Genomic DNA, 22,285 nt, shown 5'->3' on the forward strand with positions numbered 1-22,285 from the left:
ATATTATTGATAATTACAAAGCATTTTCATCAAAACAAACAGGAACACCATGCACACTAGGAATTGTTCTCCATTCCTCCTTCCCTGCCTATTAAGGGACTTTTTCCTGTTTTTATGAATTTACATATAGTGGACGCTTTGGTTGTTTCTGACTTTTAGGGTAGAGGACCATGTGTGCACATATGTTTTCAACTTACTTGATTTTTACTAATAGGACAGTGGTTGCTGGGACATGTAACAGCTGTTTTCTTTAGGAAACTACTAAGATTCTATACTCTTTGGGGGGAAATTGCCAATGAAGCAATTAAGTGCTTCCCAAACTACTTATACCATTTACTATCCCATAAGCAACATATAAGGGTTGTAATCTTTCCACTAACACTGCTTATCTCCCATCCTTTCAATCTATATATCTTTTGTTGTATCTTGCTGTGATTTTGGTGTATAGTTTCCCAGTGACTGATGATGGTAAGCATCTTTTCAGAACACCATTTGTATATCTTTGGAGATGCACATTTTTTCATCTGGGTTACCTTTTTATTGTTAAATTATTATATTGTGCGGGTATTTTTATACTCTGTAATCAAATTTCTTCTCATATATGTGATTTTAAAACATTTTCTGTTATCCTTTGGGTCATTTGAAGTTCATATATTTTTGCTTTGGTGGAGTCTAATTTATTTACTTTTTCCTATTACTTGTATTGTGTGTAAAAAATTACTCGTTAAAAACCAATGCGTTTCTCATTTTCAAATATTAAAAATAATTCTTAGAAAAGGTAAACCACTTGTTTATATGATATGTAAGAAACTAAAAGGGATGATATTTATTCCTAAATTAAAAATTTCATAGCAGCTAGATATTGTGGCATGTGTCTTTAATTGTAGCACTTGGGAGACAGAGGCAGGCAGATCTTTTGTGAGTTTAAAGCTAGCCTTGTCTATATTGTGAGTTCCAAGACAGCCAGAGGTACATAGTGAGACCCTGTCTTGAAAACAAACAGACAAACAAACAAACAAACAGAAAACAACAACAAGGACTTTTACCGCCTTGGTTTACATTTAACTTTGTATTTGTATTTTCCATTTGGTTGTTATATAGGGGATTAGGGTCTTTTTTAGTTAATTGTTTTGTTTGTTTTCGAGTCAGGGTTTCTCTGTGTAGCAATCCCTGGCTACCCTGGACTTGCTTTGTAGATCACGCTAACTCAGAAATTCGCCTGCCTCTGCCTCCAGATTGCTAGGATTAAAGGTGTGCGTCACCATGTCAGCTAGTTAATCCTTAGAAATAAAGTGAAATGCTGGTCCCTCTTCTGCCGTCGCCATGTGGAGATCTAGTTATCTCAACAAGTGTTTCCTTCCAGGCTCAGGTTTGTTGGTTTGCTTTACACGTCTAGCTGTCTGTCAATACTGTGTGTCCTGCTGTGGGAGAGTCTCTGGGGCCAGAGAAGGACTTGCAGGGTTTCGTCCTCCTGCTTCTTCATTGGCTGGAGCCAGAGTGAGCAGAAGACTGGGGGTAACTTGGAGAATTGCTCTGAGCCAAAGCATGTAAAGTGTACAATGTGATCAAGAATTAAACTTTGATTTAAACTTTTGATGCATGAAGTTTTTTTTGTGTGTGTACTGGCACGGCCTGTCAAATACAGCACTGGATTTTTACAAATTTGCAGAGAGTTCAGGAAAAAAAAAAAAAAAAATCCACAAGAAAGCCCGCAAACGGGAGATTAGAAGCATGCTGGACAAGCAAACCTATCATTATAATTTTGAACCCGTAGGGTTTCAAGCTGGCATTTATCCTATTTCATATTTCCTGAGGCATCCTGAGAAAGTTTTCATTACTGGATAATTTCAACTGATATGACTGACTACAGGATCCCAAGAATTGTGAGGTATTCATGATTTGTTGTATGGGTAGTGTTTCTACCTTCAGAATCCACATCTCAATTAAGGAAATAGAATGCATAAAAAAAAAAAAAAAAAAACCAAAAAAAAAAAAAAAAAACAAACAACCAAACAAACAAAAAAACCAAAAAACTAAACACAGTGCATAAGCTATTATGTTATATGTGGTGCTAGATGGGTTTAAAGGGGGAAGCAACGAACACAAATTAGGGTGTTTAAGTTATGTCTCAAGGAAAAAAAATAAGGATTTAGATAATAGAAGAAGAAAAAGGGGGTCCTGGGATGTGTAGACAGGTAGGAAAAAGGACTCAGCTGTGCTTGGAAGACAATGACTAGGGACTGATCTCAAGAGTTTGCAGGCTAAATCAAGGAAGTTTGCAAATGACCAGCCTGCTTTGTTTTCTCTACACAGTGAAGAAATACTGAGAACTTCTGCTTTTGTGAAAGCAATCTGATATTAGTCTAGGCATTCAAAGTGGCATACGTAATTAGTTCTACTTTCTCACTTCCATTTTATCTGCCTTAGCTGGCCAACCCAGCCCAGTGGAAAGAAGCAGCAACGGCAGCTATTCCTGTTTATGCAGTTGCCATATCTGTGTATTTAGCCAACCTCAGATCAGAAATAGTTTTTAAGAAATAAAAATAAAAATGATGGCCTAAGCTTGCTTCTCAGCAGGTCTTCTGGCTTCAGGCAACCTGCTCGATGTATTCATCGTCTCTTAAGCACATTAGTATTTCTTGGGCTGGATCTCTGTTCACATTTTGACCGTTTATTTATTTGTATAAATTTGTGTGTTCCTGTGTGTGGTGTGTGGTGTGGTGGTGGGGTGGGGAGTAGGTGTGGGTGTATGTACGTGAGTGCCTATGAAGATCACAAGTCACTATTGGCTATCTTTCTTTTCTTTCTTTCTTTCTTCTTTTTCTTTTTCTTTTCTTTTCTTTTCTTTCTTTCTTTTTTTTTTTTTTTTTGCTGTTTTCTTTCTATTTTTTTGGTTTTTATTTTTTTATTACTTTATTCATATTACATCTCAATTGTTATCCCATCCCTTGGATCCTCCCATTCCTCCCTCCCTCCCATTTTCCCCTTAATCTCCTCTCCTATGACTGTGACCCGAGGGGGACCTCCTCCCCCTGTATATGCTCATAGGGTATCAAGTCTCTTCTTGGTAGCCTGCTATCCTGCCTGAGTGCCACTAGACTTCCCCATCCAGGGGATTTAGTCACATATGGGGCACCAGAGTTTGTGTGAAAGTCAGACCCCACTCTCCACTCAACTGTGGAGAATGTCCTGTCCATTGGCTAGATCTTGGTAGGGGTTCGAAGTTTACTGCATGTATTATCCTTGGCAGGTCCCATAGTTTGAGCAGGACCCCTGGGCCCAGATCTGCCCACCATAATGTTCTTCTTGTAGGTTTCTAGGACCCTCTGGATCCTTCTATTTTCCCATTCTCCCTTGCTTCTCTCAGCTGGAGTCCCAATAGGATGTTCTCCCCTCTGTCTCACTTTCCCGGTAAATGAAGACTTTCATGGGACATGCCCCTTGGGCTAGTGTCCAGATATAAGTGAGTATATACCATTTGACTCTTTCTGCTTCTGGGTTGGCTATCTTTCTAAATCACTTATCTATTCTTTTTTTTTTTTTTTTTTTCCCAGCTTGCCAATTGGCAAGCCTGGCTGGCCAGCAAGCTCGAGGGAGTCTCCTATTTGTGTTTCTGCGTGGGAAGATGACAGACCTGGCCTTCTGCCCTTGGTATTTTATATAGATGATGAGGATCTGAGCTAAGGTTCTCATGCTTGGATCACCAACGTTTTCTGAGCAATCGTGCAGCCACAGACCGTTTAATCTTGCTGTTATCCCCTAAACAATGCAACATTGCAACTGCTTACACCTTAGGCACCTTATGTAGTATTATAAGTAATGTCGAAATGATAAAGTAATGGCAAGCTGTGACTAGTTTCTGTGTAAACGCACACCGTCTCATAGATTTTTTTAAATTCCCCATTGATTTAAAAAATTTTTTTTCAGGGAGATGTGGAATCAATCCCCATCTCTAGATAACAAAGGCAGACTATACTCCACTGTCATTCCCTCAACTAGAAGCTAGCTGGCTGAATCTTGCAGTTTTCTATACCAGGTAGCACAGTGCCTACTCACGCAAGGATGTAGTGCGCCAAAATGGCCAAAAGCCATACTGCACACGGAATGTAGCTTTTGGATCCATCAGAGCCTTACAGATTCCAGAGACAAATGGTAGACATTAACAGTGAAGGAAATTGAAGACACAACCATCTGAATGTGGCAATCCGGAGCCGTTTTGAGTGAGAGTTAGCAAATATTTTCCCAACTGTCAGTTCTCAGAAACATGTAAGCCGACTCTGTGTGAGTGAGTGCAGCAGTGAACCTGTGCTCTGCTAAACCACAGAGAAATGAAATAAGCTGATTTTAAATTTCTAAAGGGAACTTAAACCACCTGCTAAGTTGTAGAATTTAATTTGCAAGATGAATACTTGGCAATGTGACACTTCTTTCATGGCTTCATTTGCTGTTTTAATAAAAATGTTCACAATGCTTTGGTTCCATCTGTTAGAGAGGGGAAAACAGCTAACTGCTATTCAAACAACAAAAAATACAGCTTTCTAGAAAACTATATCGAGCACCGCCAAAATGTAAAGCGGTATTTATAAATTTTAAACTCCTGCCTCGCTTCTAAAAAAATGTTGTACTAATTGTGTTGCCTCTTGGACTCAACATATAAATAATTTATGCAAAAATTTTAAATTTAAATTATCCTCCCGTATTCCAAATGCAAACAAATGCTTCAAAGTTATCACGACCATGAATCTCACTACAGCAGGCTACAGATTTTCATTATAACAATTTGTAAGCAAATATTTGGTTATTTTTATAAGTCACAAATCTGGCTGGAGGAGAAAATGATGTGTAATAAACAAAAACTGTGCAAGTTACAAAGGATGTTTGTTGGTTCAGAGATAACAGTAAGCTATGGTGCAGCAGTCTCCCTGCCTTTGTGATTAAATTTCTATAAGGAATTTTTGCCCCTCAGGATACATCAAGATTTTAATAGCGTTCAGTAATTATTTCTCAAGCACTAACGCAAGTAGTTAGTGTCATGTTGGCATATAGTAGCCACAATTTATGTGTTTTTTTTTTTTTTTTGGTTCAGAGAAACACAGTTGTATTCAATGCTACATCAGAGACAATGGGAAGAGAGGCATGGAAATGGAAACAAAATGTGGATTTAAAAAAAAAAAGAGGCGGTCGACGTCACTCTGAGCAAAGAACTGTGGGCCGAGGAAGTCGAGGTTAGAGAGGACTGGGAGATAGACACTTTTCTGTGTTCAAATCAAAATCAAGGGTGCAGAAATGCAGAGCAATAAATATCCTTTAACCTGGAGAAGCAGAACCGTACTCCCAGGAAGCACCGTCAACAGCACCATCAGCAGCACCAGCCGCAGCCACAGCAACAGCAATAGCAGCCGCCCCCTCCAATGCCTGCCAATGGTCAGCAGGCCAGCAGTCAGAATGAGGGTTTGACTATTGACCTAAAGAATTTTAGGAAACCAGGAGAGAAGACCTTCACCCAACGTAGCGGTCTCTTTGTGGACAGTCTTCCTCCTGACATCACTGAGGAGGAAATGAGGAAACTTTTTGAGAAGTGTGGGGGAGCAGGAGAAGTTTTCATTCGTAAGGATAAAGGCTTTGGCTTCATTCGCTTGGAAACATGAATTCTAGCAGAAATTGCCAAAGTGGAGCTGGACAACATGCCACTCATTGGAAGGCAGCTGCGCGTGCGCTTTGCTTGTCATAGTGCATCCCTTACAGTCCGCAGCCTTCTTCAGTACGTGTCCAATGAACTGCTGGAAGAAGCCTTTTCTGTGTTTGGCCAGGTGGTCATTGTAGATGACCGAGGAAGGCCCTCTTGGAAAGGCATTGTTGAGTTCTCGGAACTTGGAAAGCTCTGGGCAGATGCAGTGAAGGGTCCTTCTTGCTAACCACATTTCCTCGGCCTGTGACTGTGGAGCCTATGGACTAGTTAGATGATGAAGAGGGACTTCCAGAGGAGCTGGTTATAATAAACCAGCAATTTCACAAGGAGCGAGAACAGCCACCCAGGTTTGCACAGCCTCGGTCCTTTGAATATGAGTATGCCTTACTCTGGAAGGCACTCATTGAGATGGAGAAGCAACAGCGGGATCAAGTGGACCGTAACATCAAGGAGGCTCGTGAGAAGCTGGAAATGGAGATGGAGGAAGCCCGCCACGAACACCAGGTAATGCTAATGAGGCAGGATTCGATGCGGTGTCAGAAAGAGCTCCGGAGAATGGAGGAGCTGCGTAACTAAGAGGTTCAGAAACCAAAGCAGCTAGAGCTCAGGCAGGAAGAGGAGCGCAGGTGTGCCGTGAGGAAGAAATGCGGCAACAAGAAGAAATGATGCGACGACATCAGAAAGAATTCAAGGGAACCTTCCCTGATGCGAGAGAACAAGAGATAAGGATGGGCCAAATAGCCATAGGAGGTGCTACAGGGATGAACAATAGAGCACGTCCCCTGCTCCTGTGCCAACTGGTACTCCAGCTCCTCCAGGACCTGCCACTACGATGCCAGATGGAACCCTGGGATTGATGCCACCAACAACTGAACGTTTCGGCCAAGCTGCTACAACGGAAGGAATTGGAGCGATTGGTGGAACTCCTCCTGCGTTCAACCATCCAGCTCCACAAGTTGAAATTGCTCCAAATAAACGCCACCATTATTAAATAAAGTTTCAGTGTCTAGTTTCCCGCAAGCCTTAAAAGAAGAGCCCTTTTTGGACTAGCCAGAATTCTACCCTGGAGAAGTGTTACGGATTCTTCCCAATAGATAGGGCTTCCCTGCCTGTACCACTCTAGGGAGTATGCTTGGAGGCAGAGGGCAAGGGAGGGGTGGTATTTTTAACAAATCAAAGCCTGGTATATTACTTTATCAAGTCTGTCTGGAGCATTCCTGAAGTGTACTGGTTGTTGGAGGGCCTGGAGAACCATAGGAAAATGGACTCAGAACTCCATTAATCTTGATCATTCCTACTTCCTTCCTTTCTTTCTCCATCATGTGTTAATTACTTTTTCATTTTTATTCCCTTCAACCCCAAACATCCTCCAATGACCTAGCCCAATTCCTCCATTCCCTTTCAGGTGAGAACTCAGACAAATGTCCACAGAGGTTACAGCATACACACGGTTTTGTTATATCTCATATGTGACCCCTTCATGTCCTAAGGAAGACATTTTCTGTTTAGAGGTTTTCATTTTAGTATATCTCTAAAAAATCTTGTGTTACTTGCCTCCATCTTTTTCTTGGATGAGGATTACCCAAGAATGAGTGACCTTTTGTGTCTATGATGTTGCTGTTCACAGCTTTTCTTGATAGGCCTGGTCTTGGTCACAGGGTTGCTGTGTTGAAGGTCTGACAGTAGCTCTTGGCCTTGCCTATCTTAGGTAGTTATGCTGTGCATTTTTTATTGGTGTACTATGTTTTGTTCCTAATACATTCAATTTGATTTTTTTTCTGAGAAATGGAGCAGTAAGGCAGCATCACCTTATTAAAATACATTTGAAGCCTTAAAAAAAAAAGAAAAGAAAAGAAAAGAAAGAAAAGAAGGGTGAGGCATAATGGCATGTAGGCTTTAAACTTTTTCAAACCCACTTTATTTGGGGTTATTTAATGCTTATACCACCTTCCAATCCACCTATTCTAGATAGAGAAAACAGGTTAATGGAAGCTGGGGAAGTAGACCTTTTTAGACTCAGTTCCTTGGAGTGATTCCACTGGCATTGCCAGCAGGATTCCAATGGACTTGTTAAACAGCAAACCAGCAATTCACCAAAAGTGACTGAAACCACAGCAGCTGGAACCCGGAGTAGCAGCAGGAACCCAGAACCTTAAAGTGTTCAGTGGAGAGGTTCTCTCTAGGAGCATCTCAAAGTGACGTTATGAATAGGCAAGACCAAAAAAGGCTCTGTCTCTTGTTTGGGGCTCATATATATCTTTTCTCAGAGTCCATTTAGGATGTTTATCAGTTGGCAAAGACTGCGCCCTGGCAAGAGGCGGGGTTCCTCTTCTAGTGGACAAACATCACTAGTCTGTTTGCAGTGGAAAAACTTTTCAGTGGAAAAACACCACACACCCTTACGCAAGTCTGCTTCACTTGCCACACTTGGGATCAAAACAAAAACATGCTTATATCCACTATGGTGTCACATGTCCCAGGATTTGGAAACCCAAGGCAGAGTCTTTGTGAGTTGAAGGCCTGCTGAGGCAATATAGAGGAAAAGAATAACAAGAGAGAACTTTCTAGCTTTCCACCCAATAGTATCACCTTAGACATTAACATCTGCCTGTGTTTCCTGGAGCTCTGGTAGAACTTCACTGGAGAGGAGCAAAGCTGAGAGTGACCCATTGAGCAGTGGTTTTCTACCTGTCGGTTCTGACCCCCCTAGGAGATTTAATATCAGATATTTACGTTATGATTCATAAGAGTAACAAATTACATTTGTGAAGTAGCAACAAACTAGTTTTGTGGTTGGGAGCCACCACAACATGAGGAACTGTATTAAAGACCAAGGCTTTAGGAAGGCTGAGAACCACTGTGTTAGAGAGACTGTAGGAGGCAGTGAGTCTTCCTCATGTTTCCTCCTACTCCCAGGAAACTGTATAGTTTCCTTTCCTGAGATCAGGAGGATATTGGAGCCTCCTTTATCATTTGAATATCGCAGTTGATGCAAATGTCATGGCATTGCTCAATGGGTCCAGAGAATTGGTCTCTTTGGATGTTTGTTTTACATAATTGAGTTTAAGGTTAAACCACTTAAAGGTAAAGATAGTGAAGCCCAAGAAGTCCAATGATTAGCTAGTCAGCTGCTTACCAATGTAATAAAAAATAAATACAACAGTCTTTATGATCATTCCAAATCTAACCAGTTAAAAATTCTAAGTCAGAGGGAAATTAAAGAAAAAAAAAAAAACAGGAATGAAATTTTTTCTTTTGCCTAGTCGTTGTACAACAACATTTCTATCTGCTGACTGTTTTAAGATGGGGTCAAAGTGCCGCCAAGAAAAATATGGTGGTAAGAACATGACCTAGACCATCTCATACGCTCACTGGTAAAGTCAAGACTAACAGAGCAGGTTCTAATCATGGACTAGTAGAGATAGTGTTGAAATCTGCTTGACTTTATACCTCCACATTTGAAAACGAGAATAATAAAGCTTTCCTTGCTCACAGAGTATTGACACAATAACAATGAAAATATGAGCACTGTGCCTGGACTGCTTTGTCAAGTATAGATTGCTGAATGTAGAGTGTCCTTGGCAATGTAGTCATGGTTGTTTTGCCAGCAGGACTCTGAGCCTTTCTCCAGGAAACAAGTGCAAATAGTCCTCACAGGAGAAATCTTGCTCACTAAAAGCCATTTCTCAGAAAAGAAGCTGCTATCGTGCATATACGTGCATGTGTACACACATACACAAACCACACACACACAAACACACACATCAATTATTACTCAAGATCAAAATGCTCAACTGGATGTGGTAATCATAGTTACAATTCCCAGCACTTGGTAAATGGAGGCAGGAGAATCAGAAGTTCAAAGCTATCCTTAGCTACATAGCAAATTTGCGGCCAGCCTGGTTAAATAACAATCTGTCTCAAGGAAAAAAAAAAAGAAGAAGAAGAGAAGGGGGAAGGAAAGGAGTAAGGAAGGATTGAGAAAGAGAAAAGAAAACCTAAAAACAACAATAACAAAAACCCCCAATGTTATGGAAGAGTTAATATTTGCTGTGAACATTTCATAAGGTCAGCTAGCATTGCCATAGAAAAACAATCCTTTTCCCCCCCATGTCTTAAACAATGAACATATGTCCTTGCACATTTGGAGTTTGGAAGTCCAGATCTGGGTGACAGTAGGACAGTTTGGCGTGGAGCGGGGGGAGGGCTATCTCCTTTTACCAGTTTCCAGACCTTCATCTTCTTGCTGTTTTCTCATTGGTGGAAACTAGCTTACACTCTGTTGTATTATCAACAATACCAGCTTCATTCATGAAGCCTTCACCTTCATGACGTGATTCAGGAAGACCTGACCTTCACTACCATCCTTCTGTGATTAGGTAGGGGAATAAGTATTTGTCCTAGTATATTAACCTTTCATTTTTAAGATAGGATTTCTCCTTGTAACCCTGGCTGTCCTGCAACTCGATCTGTAGACCTGGTTGAGTCTAAACTCACCTAGCTCTGCCTCCCTAGTTCTGTGATTAAAGGCCTGTGATATCATGCCTTGCCTACAGCAACTATATTTAAGATGGAACATGAAATATTATTTGTGTAAAAAGAGACCACAAAGGAGTACTATGCAATAGTATTTTGAAATAATGGAAAGAAATAAAAACATGAGGTGGCAGAATTCAATTTAAACAGAAGAGAGCTATAGATGAAAGGCCCAGGTTTCAATCCCCAGCATGTGGGGGTAGAAATGAACACACAAGGGAAAGTAGATATTGCAGAAACACATAGAGCTATAATGGAGAGAGGACGTAGATATTGGAAAGTGCCTGTCAAGATCGAGCCCCTGCCTGTCTGAAGACTTATTGGCATTCGATGGCTGTTGTGGGAGGGCTAGTCAGTTCTCTTCAAGGATGCAGCTGGTGGGAGGTTTTCCATGCTCTGTAGGTTGTTCCAGAACCATACATGTACAGGGAGCACCAAGTGACTTGGGTTTTATAAAGAGTATACGAGGTTGGGAAGGATCCCACTGGTGGTGGGATATAGGGGAGAAATTGCTGTGGAAGTAAGCAGGGGTGATGTATATTATCAAAATGTTTTCTATGCATTGTCTTAGTTTGATTTCTATTGCTGTGATGAAGACACCATGACCAAAAATAACTTGGGGAGGAAACAGTGAATTTGGCTTATGTATGCTGGGCCACAGTCCACTGAGGGAAGCGAAGGCAGGAATTCAAGGCTGGTACATGGAGGCAGCAACTGAAGTGAGAGCTTTGAAAGGATGCTGATCACTAGTGTACTCCCCACAGCGTGCTCAACCTGTTTTCTTATAGTAGCCAGACCCACCTGTCTAGCAGTGGCACTGTCCCCGTGGACAGAGTCCCTTTCATGTCAATCATCAATCAAGAAAATGCCCTACAGGCGTGCCTAAAGGAAGTATGATAGAGACACCTCCTCAACATCATCTCAAACATAAAAATTATTTTAAATGATATAATTGAGGAAAGCCTTATAGAACATTTTGAGAACAGTTCATTCTCATAAGAAACCTAGAAATAGGATATCTCTGGGCCTTTGTTGAAATTATTGAAGAATTATCTTCAATAGCCAAGAACACACAAGAAGACAATAAAAGAACCTACAGCAAAAGTTAAATATTTTTAAAAACACAACAAAAGCTACAACGAACAAAGAGATCAGTGTGGCAGAAAAGAACTTTGCATGTTGTCACAATTTAGGAAATACTTGTCTAATAAATTAGAAGCATATGGGATAGAAATGGTGATTGTTTCATTTATAATATCAGAAATATAATCTCCCAAGACATTATTTCAGGTTGGTAGGCAAATAATAGGAGCAAAAGAATACTTAACCAATACCAAGAAATACAATTTTATTGATTCATAGTGTAGACAAAGACATGTCAAAAATCATAGGGAAAATATGCCGTTGTTACCACTGGTTTTCATTTAGAACTAATAGTGTCTAACAAAGTAAGAATAAATAAGAAAATGAAAATATACGCTTTCTTAAATATAAAAATACCGCACATACATGAGGCAAATTACTATGGAAAGACTTGAAAAAATGCCTGTCCTTAGATAGAACAATATGATAGACCAAAGGCCAGACACATCTTTCATGTCAATAAATGTAAATGAATTTGACCCACCTATCATAAAGAAAAACTTTTCACACTGGAGACCAAAGGAAACTCTAAACTTTGTTCTGCATTCAGGAGACACATCTAAAACTTTCAGAAGAGTTAAAATTAAAGTAGTTCTTGAGATGTCAATATCAGATACAGTGGAATTCAGGATGAAAAGCGCTTTACAATAAAGGTCTTTTATAATGCCAAAGGGGACAATTGACAGTGAAGATATAAAAGTCATGAAAATCCATGCTCAATCAAAAGCAGTAACACTCATGAAGCTTAAATGATAGAAATTATAAGGAGAAATGTACAAAAACACATGAGTATAAGATATTGAAGTCTTAAAAAAAAACTTGGAAAACTTTGTTAGTTTTAAAAGTGACAGCTAATATTTTTATTTTTTATTGTATACAACATCATGTTCTGAAGAACTGGATAAATTTATTTGAATAATAAATGCATTTAATTAATTAGCACTTTTGAGATTAGAGCATATAATGTCCACTATCTCATATTTCAAAAATGTGATATCCACTTCCATTTGCTTTTATTGTGATCAAACACCAGCCAAAACCATCTCATGGAGGAAAAGGTTTATTTGGCTTCCAGATTACAATCCACCATGAAGGAAGGGCAGGGCAGGAATTCAAGACAAGAATCTGGAGGTAAGAACTGAAGCAAAGACCACAGAGGAATGCTGTTATTGGCTCACACTTCAGGCTCATGTCCAACCATCTGTCTTCTACCTCCTGGGACCCCAGGGGTAGCACTGCCCACAGTAGGCTGGGCCTTCCCACATATATCATTAGTCATTGAAATGCTTAATCAGACTTGCCTACAGTCAATCTGATGGAGGCAATCTTTCAGCTGAGAGTCCCTTTTCCTAGATGACTCCAGTTTCATCAAGTTGACCAAAAGCAAAACAAAACAAAACACAATATCAGCAACACCAAAAACAAAAGCCAAAAGCAAAATTAAAACTAACTGATACAACATCAAAAATTATAAACATCTTGCAGTACCACATGGCTCTTGAAACTAATTTCTCTTCTCTTACCTAGCTGTAATTAGATATCATTTAATTAACATGTCCCTCTAGCAATAAATACAATCTTTGGTATCCATCGCTAAATTTGAATTTTGGAGATAAGCTAAGTCAATAAATGTTGTAAAAGCTCAGAAGTCCACATACATTCTTGATATAAACATGTACACACATATACAAATGTATACACATAAACACATACGGACAGAAATAAAATTTGATGCATGTTATACATTGATCCTTAATAACCAAAACGCACTGATTTCAAATGTCTATGGACTCATGAAGATAGATATATTTTAGGTCACTGAGGAATCCCCAATAGACATATTTTATCACAAACAACTTCATGATCACGATCAAGTAAAATCAGAAGAAGCTAGAAAGACAAAGTTCACTTCATGTGATAATATAAGAGCTTTAAATCTGAATAAGTAATGCATGCAAATAAGAAACATTCTGTAGTGTTTTTGATTTGTGATATGTAGCCCCCCAAAAGACTGCAATATGATATTACACACTTTCTAAAGACAAAGCCATCCCAAATGAAGAAACAAAAGTATGCATTAATAAATAAAAGCAGGATTAAAGAACAGAAAAACAGAAAGGATAAATTTGAAACTTGAGTCTTGGCAGGAAAAAGAAAAGAAGTAGCTGGTTTAATAAGAGAAAAATAAGGGAAATTTAATTATATAAATTAGTAAAATGACAATGTGAGAGTAATTCCAGAAGGAAGCCATCCAAAGAATTCTAAGATTACTTAATTCTATGCAAATAAATGGAAAAATCTGGATAAAATGAATAGATTACCATAAAAAGATACGCAATGCAAGCATACCAGTTTCTAAGAAATACCATTGTCAGTGATCAAAAAAAAAAAAAAAAATTAACCAGCCATAGACAACCTTACAGGAATCTCTGTGAAACATTTCAGAAAAATGAGCTGTGTGCTACCGGAGCATTCTGAGGACAGGAACAGTTTAAATTGTAAGTCCATGTTTCTCAATCCGGCAGGATCTACAAGGAGAATCAAACACAGAGGAAGAACTCACACAGAACCTTAGGGTAAGGAGACACTTGTGGCTATTACTGCTTAAGACAGGGTTCTGTCCGTTAATCACTTAATTTAATATAACCTATCAGGGATTTATTTCACCTAGAAAATTGTCCCTAAATTTCACAGAGAAAAGTGTAAACATCTATAACAACAGAAATTTAAATAATTAAACATGATGATTTTTATATAATTTAATTTTTATACAATATATTTTGATTTTTCCCCTTCTCCAATTCTTTCTAGTATTCACACACACACTCAACTTTATGTTCTTTCTCTCCTTCTTCAAACAACAACAACAACAACAAAATGAAAATCAAAATAAACAAGCAAAAAAATAAAGACAAAAAATGACAAAGGGAAGCAAACTACCTCCCCCTACACACACACACACACACACATACACACACACACACACACACACACACACACACACACACACACACACACACACACACACACACGGGCATCTATAAGAAAGAGGAGGAAGAAAAAGTATAAGATCCAGAACTGGTTGATGACTCCAAGGAAGCAGTATTTTCCAGATACAACAGGCCTGGTGCACAGAGGAATTCAAAGGCTGTTGCAGAGCACATAAAACCTGCAACAAATTCAAGACAGATGGAGTCTCAGCCCTGAGAAGAGGAAGTAGATACAGGGTACCATCCCAAACCAAGGAGCTATTTTCAATTGATACCTGCAAATCAATTTTCTCCCATGGAGTGTCAGTGTGTTTATCAACTACTACCCTTCAGGGATGGCCCCATGCCAGGAAAAATTGACCAACACAAAACATGAAGATTCTTCTTCTTCTTCTTCTTCTTCTTCTTCTTCTTCTTCTTCTTCTTCTTCTTCTTCTTCTTCTTCTTCTTCTTCTTTTTCTTCTTGTTCTTGTTCTTGTTGTTCTTGCTCTTCTTGCTGTTCTTGTTCTTGTTCTTGTTCTTGTTCTTGTTCTTGTTCTTCTTCTTCTTGTTCTTCTTCTTCTTCTTCTTCTTCTTCTTCTTCTTCTTCTTCTTCTTCTTCTTCTTCTTCTTCTTCTTCTTCTTGTCTTTTGAGACATGGCTTCTCTGTGTAGCCTTGGTTGGTCTGGCCTCTCTTTTGTAGACCAGGCTGGCCTCAAACTCATAAACTCATAGTGATTGGCCTACCTCTACCTTCCGAGTGCTGGGGTTAAAGGTGTGTGCCACCACACCGGGAAAAGATTCTTAACACAAGAAAAAAGAATGAGGTACCTATAACTCTACCAGATGTTAACATATTACTGACACATCTTCATACAACTGAATAGTTGAATCAAAATATCATAAGCAGAGTTGAATGCCTAAGAATTTAATTTTTTTCTAGAAGCAGCACCTCCAATGGTCTAATTGCTGAACTCCAATCAGGTTTCACTTCCTTAGGCTGCCATGGTCTCTTACCATCTTCAAGCTCAAGACCAAGATTGTAACACATGAATTCTTTGGAGACAAGCTACTTCCAAACCATAGCAGCTCATGGAAAACAGAATTGCACCACAATGTCTAGATCCCTGCTTTGCAACACATGCCCTGTGCCACCTGTGCTGTATGAAAAAGATGTATGAGTATTTGTCCCTTGTTAGAGTAGGCTACAGGGGGAATGTTTTGCCAATGTGCTTAAACTCTCTCTCTCTCTCTCTCTCTCTCTCTCTCTCTCTCTCTCTCTCTCTCTCTCTCTCTCTCTCTCTCTCAGTACAGAGCTTCACTATGTAGTCTTAGCTGGCTTAAAACTCACTATGTAGACCAGAATGGCCTTGAACTAGCAAAAAAATCTGCTTGCCTATACCTCCTAAATCCTAGGATTTAAGGCATTTGGCACCATGCCCAGCTTGAGTAAGGTTACTCATAAGCTGACTTGACAAACCAAAAGTATCTTGGTAAATATAGTCTAATCAAAAGCTGAGGCTTTTGATAAGGATTTAGATGGCCTCTTTTTTCCTGCTGCCACTGAATAAGCAAACATTGAGGTTGAAAGGAAATCATAGGACAAGAAATTGAGGAACCTCTCAGAGATCAGAATGATCCTTGACAGATAGACTGAAAGAGTAAGAAGGAGAGAGGCATGAAGAAGTGAAGAAGCTAACAGCCATGTAAGCTTAAGAGGGACTCTAGCCCAGCTGGCACCTAATGTCAGCCTGTGAGACTCTGTGCACAGGACTGTCTAATGCCTGACTGGACTTCTTACCCATAACTGAAAGGTAATGGACCAATACTGTATTAAGTCATCAGGTATGGTAGCATGCTAGGTATCCAAGAGATAACAAGTATACAGTAAACTTTAGCTCCAAAAGGATGAGTGACTTGCATGTAAACACTGGAGTCATCAGGCAAGGTAGGATGCAAATGAACATATGTGGTGTCACCAATTTAGCCAATCATATTGTAATTCAGTGACTTTAAGTGTGATTATTAAACTTATAACCTGGAGTTACAAGAAAAGGAGATAGCTCACAATTTATAAATTAAAAATAATGACACATTAGGAGACAAAAAAGTTCTATGGTATATATATTCAATATTAGGTCAAAAAAGGTTTTTAGATTTATTTCACTTTACATGTATAATTGGTTTTATATGCATGTACATGTGCCCAGTGGATGGGGAGTTCTGCAAAGGGTGTTGGAGCCCCTGAGACTGGAGTTACGGATGGTTGTGAGCTGTCAAGTGGGTTCCAAGAATCAAACTCAGATCCTCTGCAAAAGTTACAATAACTCTGAAGCACTGAGCCATCTCTCAAGACTTTAAATGAATGATGTATACAACTACCAAGTTAAAAAAAAAAACCCTAAACTATAAATGCAAAGGAAGCAAGAAAAAGTAACTAGTAGATCTATAATTGAAGAAAAGTTTAAATAAGAAAAATAAAAATCGATAAAAGTATAATTAAAATTTAATCTAAAGGCTTTAAGCAGAAAATAAGATAGACAAACACCAGTTTTAAAAAAGAATACATTAGAAAACATTGGCTGCATGCTTTAATAAATATCTTTAAATTATGATAGAATTATAAGTTCAACTAAGTGGTTAGAAGAAAGACCCCATTTGGTGGGAGCTGGGAGTATGCCCCAGTCAGTAAAATCCTTGCTTTCTAAGAGGAGAAAATAGAAATCCAAGATGTTCAATGTGGCCTTTTAGAAGGATTTGAAAAATGAAAGAGATGCTATGGCACTAGTTGGGAAGGTGCTGTAAATGTGGTACAATTCCAGCCAAATGTCTGTTCTGTTAATGGACAGCTAGTTTATTTACAGTTTTTGGCTATTATGAATATAGCTGATACAAACTCAGTTGCATAAGTGTCCATGTGGCAGGATGGATCGTCTCTTGTGTCTAAGCTCAAAAGTGGTATAGCTGAATCTTCAGATACAGTTGACTTAATGCTCTAGCTAAGAATTCAAGTACTTTATTGAACAGGTATGGAAGAGTGGACAACCTTGTCTTGTTACTGATTTTAGTAGAGTTGCTTTGAGTTTCTCTCCATTTAGTTTTATGTTGCCTATATGCTTGCTGTAAACTGCTTTTACTATATCCTTATATTCCTAATCTCTTCAGGACTTTCATCATGAAGGGGTGTTGGATTTTGCCAAAGGCCTTTTCTGCATCTAATGATCATCTGATCATGTGGGCTTTCCCCCCTCAGTTTGTCTATGTGGTGGATTATATTTTCTGATTTTCATATGTAGAACTATCCCTGCATCTGTGGTATGATATTTTTCATGTATGTTTAGATTTGGTTTGTAAATGTTTATTGAGAATTTTTGCATCTATTTGTTTTTTGGATCTTTATGTCATTTGGGTACCAATGAATTGAGGAATTTTGTTTTTGTTTATATCTTGTGAGATAATTTGAGAAGTATTGGAGTTAGCTCTTCTTTAAAAGTCTGGTAGAATTCTGTGCTAAAACTATCTGGCACTGGGTTTTAATGACTGCTAACATTTCATTCGTGCTTATAGGTCTATTTAAATTGTTTATCTCATCTTGATTTAAATTAGGGAAGTGAATCCCTTTGTTTTAAATAGCTGAGTAGTATTCCATAGTGTATATGTACCACAGTTTCTTTATCCATTCTTCTACTGAGGGACACTTAGGCTGTTTCCATGTTCTGGCTATTATGAATAAGGCTGCTATGAACATGGTTGAGCAAATTTTCTTGTGTGCTGGAGCATCTTCTGGGTATATTCCAAGGAGTGGAATAGCTGGGTCTTGAGGAAGCCCTATTCCCATTTTTCTGAGATAGCACCAGATAGATTTCCAAAGTGGCTGTACTAGTTTGCATTCCCACCAGCAATGAAGGAGTGTTCCTCTCTCCCCACATCCTCACCAGCAATGTGGTGTCGCTTGAATTTTTGATCTTAGCCATTCTGATGGGTGTAAGATGGAATCTCAGAGTTGTTTTGATCTGCATTTTCCCTGATGACTAAGGAGGTTGGGCATTTCTCTAAGTGTTTCTCAGCCATTTGATATTCCTGGAGGGGGAGACCTGGTGGCACTCAGAGGAAGGATAGCAGGTTACCAAGAAGAGACTTGATACCCTATGAGCATATACAGGGGGGAGGAAATCCCCCTCAGGAACAGTCTTAGGGGAGGGGAATAAGGGGAAAATGGGAGGGAGGGAAGAATGGGAGGATACAAGGGATGAGATAACCATTGAGATGTAACAAGAATAAATTAATAAAAAAATAAAAAAATACTCAATGATCAAAAAAAAAATAAATTAGGGAAGTGGTAATTATCAAGAGAACTGTCCATTTCTTTTAGATTGTCCAATTTGCTGGAGCACAGATTTTTAAAGTATGTTCTTATGATTCTCCAGATTCCCTCGATGTCTATTGTTATATCCCCCTTTCGTTTTGGATTCTCTTAATTTGGATATTCCTTCTCTGCCTTTTAGTTAGTTTGGGTAATGGTTTTATCTTGTCAATTTTCTCAAAGAACAAGTTACCTTTTATTGATCCTTTTTATTGTTCTGTTTGTTTTCATTTTATTAATTTTATCCCTCATTTTTATTATTTCTTGCTATCTATGCCTCTTGGATATGCTTACTCTTTTTTTCTAGAGCTTTCAGGTATACTGTTAGGTTGCTAAATGTGTAGGCATAGGTTATTGTGTAGTTTAAATCCTAATTTCTGTATCCTTCATGTTTGGTTGCATGCTTTGTTCTGAAAATTTACTGTCTAAATATTGAATAAACTCTGCTCCCCAATTGTCCTCTGGTATGTCATTAAAGCAGCTTACAGCCAATGGATGAGCAGGGGAGAGAATAGGGCTGGCCTTCCTGTCAACCAAGGGAGAAAGAGTTACAAGAGGAAGCAGAGGATTCAGCCAAGGGTAGAGATTCAAGGAAGATCAGGAGGAAGGAGCTGGAGCCAAGGAAAGCTACAAAGTGCAAGTATCGCTGGACTGTTTATTGGGAGTTAGACAAAATAACATAGAGGCTTAAGGATAGACTTAAACTGCTCAAGATTGTATTGTGAAGCCTTCTATTATAATAGAGTCAATTATTTGTATTATAGCTGGGTTAAGAGGGAACCTAATAGAAACAACCACTGTTATATAAAAATGACTTCAACAAACATGAGAGCTCTCTAGTTTCTTTATGAAGGCAATTAGTGCCATAAACTTATCTCTTAGAATCACTTTCACTGTGTCTCATAAGTTTGTATATGCTGTGTATTAATTTTCATTGAGGTCTAAGAAATCTTTAATTTCTCTATTTTTGTCTTTATCTATTTTTCATTCTATACAGAGTTGTACAGTTTCCATGAGTTTGTAAGCATTCTGTTATTTCTTTTGCTGTTCTGCTTTAATCTGTGGTGGTCTTATAGGATGCATGGAGCTATTTAAATCTTATATTTGCTGAGACTTGCTTTGCAACTGAGTATGTAGTCAGTTTTGGAGAACATTCGAAGAGGTGCCAGGAAGAAGGTATATTCTTTTGTATTTGGGTGAAATCTTCTATAAGCATTTGGTAAGTCTATTTAGTTTATAATGTCTGTTAGCTCCAGTGTTTGTGTTTAGTTTTTGCCTGAAGGACCTGTCTATTGATGAGAGTTGGTAACTGAAGTCTCCCATTAACGCTGTATAAGTCCGGGGAGAGAATAGGGCTGTAGTAGTTTTTCCACAAAAGTGGGTGCCTATGTTTTTGCCCATAGATATTAAGAATTAAAATGTCATCTTGGTGAATTTTGCCTTTGATTAATATGTAGTTTCCTTCTCTATCACTTTTGACTCCTTTTTGGTTTGAAGTTTGTTTTGTTAGATGTTACATTGGCTATACCAGATTGCTTTTTAGGTCCATTTGTATAGAATATCTATTTCCAATGCTTTACCCTGAGGTAACTCTGTCCTTGATGTGAGAGAGTGCATTTGTACACAGATATTTTGGCATCACTATCAGAAAGACAACTTTAAAGTTTTAGGATCTAAGTAGGAGCCAAAAGGACTAAAATGTAGATAGAAAAGAATATTGAGAAAATAGCACTAAACTTGTGGTTGCTTGAATTTGAATGGCCCTGATAAGCGCATATCTTTGGATGTTTGGTCTATAGGTGGTGAGGCTACTTGACAGGAATTAGGAGGTGTGGCCTTATTGGAGAAAATGTGTCACTGCGGGTGGGCTTTGGTGTTTCAAATGCTCAAGCCAAGTCTAGTTTCTGTCTGTCTGTCTGTCTGTCTGTCAGTCTGTCTGTCTGTCTCTCTTCCTATTGCCTATTGACCCATATGTGGACCTCTCAGCTACCTCTCTAGCACCATGTCTGTCTGTGTGATGCCGTGCATCCCATCATGACCATAATGGACTAAGCCTCTGAACTTGTACACCAGCCCCAAAGAAATGTTTTCCTTTGTAAGCATTTTCATTGTCATGGTGTCTTTTCAGAGCCAGAAAATTGGGGAAGTCATGAAATCTGTGGTGTTATCAAAGCCACAAGAAGCATTTTAAAGACGACTAAAGTGTAAACTGAAAGACAATTCCATTGAATGTTAATGAAGGTTAAGTTAGAGAGGAAACCTAACTATGAACTTTGGCAATCTTAAATTATTAGAAATTTGACAGTGGTAGTTTAAGGAGTATAGAAGATGCAGAAGACAACTTTGTTCACAATTTTGTCAAGATCACCCACTGAGAAGGTTCCTGAGGCCTCATTTCTTGTTCCTGCTTATCTCTTGGAATCACAATTTCAGGGGCTCTGACACTATTTCTAGACTCCGTGCTCACTGCTGGGTCCCATCACTATGCCCAGGGAAATTAATTCTCTGAGTAGAATCTTAAACCATGACACTTTGCTCAAACTTCAACATATAAAGGCAAAAGTTTGGACAGTAACTACCTAGATCAAAGTCCAAGGCTTAATATAAATCCTGCTCAAATAATAGAGAAATGCAAAACAGAAAGCATTATGTGTTAACATCTTGATCTCGTAACACTCTCATTGTAAAAATAGTTTTTGTTCTATTAGCTTTAATCTAGAGTCAAGTTAATTTGATTTACTGATCGTATCATATGCTTATCTAATTATTATTTTCAGATGCCATCCCTTAACATATAATAAGCTGTGTTTAACTGAGTGAAGGGAATTGTAAGTTGGTGATAATGAGGTGATTACTTAGAGCACAGAGAGTACGAGCTAAGCTTAGCAGTGCCATATTGTGTTACTATATCTCTGAATTAGTTCTGAGGTATAGTCAGATGATTCCCATCTAATCATAACACATCTAACATTTTTAAAATTAATTAAGACAACCAACTTTTTCAATTTGTACTAGAAATTAGGTAAATTTTGTGTTAAGTGTTAAGAAAGTGAAACAGAAATGGTTCTATGAGTCTATATGAAATTTAATATATTTTTATATTTTTACCTTAGAGTGGTAATCCTGTTTTTAGCAAGGGTCATTTTATTGAGTAACATCTCCCTTTTATGGTTTTAGTTTCTCAGAAGGAAACATACGTAACTAATTACTAGTAAATTTCTCTAAGCTGAACAAAGTGTTTTGAACTTGTGTCATGTTCACAAAATTCATGTTAAAGAAGGTTAAAACTAAGATCGTTGAATAGATTCTCAAAAATGTCTCATAATCCTTCTATTGGACCCAACGGCCTAGGAAAGCTGGTGAAAAGAAGAAAAGAAGACATGAACAGTTGTGTAAATGTGTACTATTACTTTATTTTATAAAACCTTGTGATAGAAAAGGAGTTCTGATTCCAGATATAGACATCGTACTGGTGCATGTGTTGATGTTGTAGAAAATGTGGAGGAGTAAGGTGGGGGCTGATTGTGTTTATAGTGTGCATAATATCACATCCAGCATAAATCTCTTCTTATACTAAAATTTTTA

The 22,285-nt window shown here is 38.5% G+C and overlaps 1 pseudogene; it reads left to right on the plus strand.

Moving 5' to 3' along the window:
• The first annotated feature begins 5,186 nt into the window (after positions 1-5,186).
• On the plus strand, positions 5,187-6,680 carry LOC127202384 (non-POU domain-containing octamer-binding protein-like; annotated as a pseudogene).
• The last annotated feature ends 15,605 nt before the right edge of the window (positions 6,681-22,285 follow it).

The sequence above is a fragment of the Acomys russatus genome, chromosome 18, assembly GCF_903995435.1.
Source record: "Acomys russatus chromosome 18, mAcoRus1.1, whole genome shotgun sequence".
In the NCBI taxonomy this organism is placed as follows: Eukaryota; Metazoa; Chordata; class Mammalia; order Rodentia; family Muridae; genus Acomys; species Acomys russatus.